We start from the raw sequence: 3,567 nt of genomic DNA on the forward strand, positions 1-3,567 counted from the left end.
TTAGTATAATTTTTCCTTCTATCTCTGGTACTGCTCGTGTCATTTGAATTGTGCAGGATAGCACAGGATTGGAGTTGAAGCGATTACGTGACATGAAGTACGAAGATAGAAGATTTTTACTTTTCAGTTTAGAATTAGAATTTTAATTGGGTTTGTAAATATTGCACTTTACGCCCTCTGCGAAGGGTATTCATTTGTTGTAATAGCTAGTTGTTTTTACTTTTTTTAAACATTTTACATTTCAATAATTCAGCAATAAAGAATAGTTTAGAACTGTGTGCTTGAATACAATATATTCCCGTTCCCTGAGTTCGACCCGGTCTCATCCACTAGTGAGAACCGGTTTTTATTATTTGATGTCTGGTTTTCACATGTTTTACATTTAAAAATCTTTTCAAAATTACAACGATTTAAAAGAAGACATCATCGATCATCTGACGATTCCTGTCAAATAATCCATCGTAAAAGCTCTGCACCAGCTATCATCTCGGCACTTGATGATGGGGACAGTTCCTGAGGAGATCCTTCATTCTCTCCCATGTCTCATGAAAGTGCTCACCATCTGGCTCTGAAAAGCTAGTGATGGCTCTCCGGTATTGGTTCGTACGACCAATGGGGAAATATTTTCGAAGGAACTCCTGCTGCAACTGATCCCATGACCCTATCTCTACAGAATCTAAGGACTTTAGCCAATACTTGGCCTTGTCCTTCAATGAAAACGGAAATAAGGTCAACCTCAAAGCATCATCATTGAAATCCTGTATTTTTACAGTAGAACAGATCTCGAGGAATTCGTCTAAGTGCCGGTAAGGATCCTCATGGCTAAGGCCATAGAAAGATGGGAGCATCTGAATAATGCTGGCCTTAATCTCGTAGTGAGGCGCTCCTACATCGGGTCTCCGAATGCAAGATGCGTGGATATAATCTGTGGGAATGAAGTATTCCCTCAGAGGACGTGGATGAATTGGGGGTGGAGGTGGAGAATCCATATCAACCATTGTTGTCGAACTTCAAGGAGAATGTAAAATTCTCTCTGGGTTGTCAACAAATGGATGTAATGGGGTTCCTGGAGCTCTTCGCCCCTGCATACACTGGTACTAAGACCAGATGTAAGCACACGACCTATATCTAAAACTAAAGCTAACACTAACACAGATATTAAAATGTAAATAACATAAATAAAGCAACTAATAAGCAAATATGCTAAACTAGCTATGTCAGAACTATCTAACTAAATGAATGAAATAACAAAGTAAACTATTCTACTTTACTAAAAAAGAAGAATACAGGAAATCACAAACTAAGTTTTTCTAAAACCCACCTGTCCGATCGCTCCTTGCAGGATGAAAATGTACTGAATCCTAGAAGAATAGTACGTGAATCCTATATGTACTAACTATGTTAATCCTATATTCACTTACTAATCCTACTAACTAGAAAATAAAAACAATTAACTAACTAGTTAAAATAGATTAATAAATCGAACTCTAAGAAATAAAATAAGTAATTCACCCTTCTCCGACAACGATGCCAAAATTTGGTTGATATTTTGTAAGTGGTATTTTTAAAACAATATTTTTCAATAAAATCTTTGGAAAATCGTCAACCAAAAGTAAATAACCGACTTTCCACAAAGTGGTAAGTACGGGTCGAATCCACAGGGAACGGGAGTTACTCAAATATTTCTCAGAAATTTAATTTATTAATCAATAAACACTAATCACGAATACAATGTTAATACAATTACAAAGTAACACTACAATTAATTAGAAAAGCTTTTCAGTCTTCTGTTACATGCCAAGGGTATTTTTGTCTTTTCTCCACTTCTCAACTTTCACACTTGGACAAGAATCCCTGGAAAATGGTTATGCTTTTCAACCTAAAAACATAGCAAAATGCAAAGTTAGTAACTAAGTTAATGAAACTAAACTAAAATATAAATTAAACCTAATTTTCAAGAAATTAACAAAACAAATCCTAATTATGAGAAAATAATCAAATAGAATATCAAACGAATTCAAAAATTAACTAACCTAAGTATAACAATGCTGAATGATGCAGATGCAGCAGTTAAAATGCAGAAACTAATGAAAACAGACCGAAAATCCATAAAAGAATGAAATTACCAATATGCCCCTAACTAGTGCAAAATGGATTTCTGACAGCTCTTCAGAAAATTACTGTTTGACAGGGCAAACGAGGTCTCGTTTTTTCCCAAAATTTGTTCTATTCTGTAACTAAGAGATTCAAGAATCTGACAATTTTTACAGAATTAAAAAATGATATCTGGAACTCCAGATATAAGCGTTTCAAAACAGGGAAAAATCAGGATATCGCAGGTCCCGAAATTTTCAAATCCGAAAAAGCGGTTTTCATAAAACGCTTAAAAATCAAACCAAACTAACTCCGATCGAGATGAAACTTGGTATGTAGTCAGTTAACAAGCCAATAAAGTGAATAGAAAAATAATATTTGGAAAACTCGAAATGTTTGCACATGAAATAACGACAGTGCAACAGGGCAAAAATCGGGTTTTGAGTTCAATGCACTATTCACTTTATAAGTCTATTTTAAACACTAAGGATGCAATCTAATCCTAATGCAAACCTAAATGATAATGAATGACAGTTTATATGCTGATGATGAATGCAATTATGTTAAATGAAATGCAAATGAAATACAGTATGCAAATTATGACTAAGGCTAAGTTACTTACCAATGCAAATGCAACTAATATACTTAAATATGCACAACTAACTAGATGAATGAGCAGCTACAGTTAATAAGAACTAAATACAATTTAACTAAATGCAATGATCAAATCAAACATAATGAACAACTTACACATTAAATAAACACGAACTTCTAAAATCTAACTAAATCAATTAAGTGAAGACCTAAACTAACTTATACTAAAGCTAATATAAATTAAAACTAAAGTTAAACAGGCCACTAAAAACCAAAATGGGGCGGTTTGAAGATATGACTAGGACTAGGTTCACGCCACACCTGGCTAGGTTGACTCGACTTGGCTTAGACTAGGGACACGACTCACCTAATTGGGTCCACTAGTTTGACTAGGTTAGGTTAACTACCTTAGACAATCACTAATTTAGACACTTAAAATTAATACCTAATTAATTAAAACAAATAAATAACATTAATGACTCCACTAATTACATGCCTAATATATGAGACCCTAGTTAAAACCTTCCTAAACAATAATCTAATTACTAACCTAATGTTAAAACAATTAACTAAAGTAATTAAACCTAATGTCAATGTAGACTTACTAAAAAGACTTAAGGTTAATATTTATCTAAGTCAATAACACAAAATAGACAAAGGAGTTACTAATTAATCAAATCTGAAATTGGCAAGTGGAGAGCATCCAAATTCGTCCAACTCAAAGAATTTTTCAAAACCACATTGGAACCCTTGACTAGTTTAAATCGTCCAACCCAAAATAGTCTACACTAATTGACCTTGCCTTAAAAGCAACCAAATAATCTTAAATACCTATCCCAAATCCTTGAAAACTTTTTAAGAAAGGAATTTGAAATTCAA

The 3,567-nt window shown here is 33.6% G+C and overlaps 1 non-coding gene across 1 annotated transcript; it reads left to right on the plus strand.

Annotated features, from left to right (window-relative positions):
* The first annotated feature begins 492 nt into the window (after window positions 1–492).
* On the plus strand, window positions 493–597 carry LOC149837793 (small nucleolar RNA R71). The gene has a single exon (XR_016432302.1). It is a non-coding gene; the product is annotated as a small nucleolar RNA R71 (small nucleolar RNA).
* The last annotated feature ends 2,970 nt before the right edge of the window (window positions 598–3,567 follow it).

This window comes from Nuphar pumila, chromosome 5, assembly GCF_984573655.1.
Source record: "Nuphar pumila chromosome 5, dmNupPumi1.hap1.1, whole genome shotgun sequence".
Classification (NCBI taxonomy): Eukaryota; Viridiplantae; Streptophyta; class Magnoliopsida; order Nymphaeales; family Nymphaeaceae; genus Nuphar; species Nuphar pumila.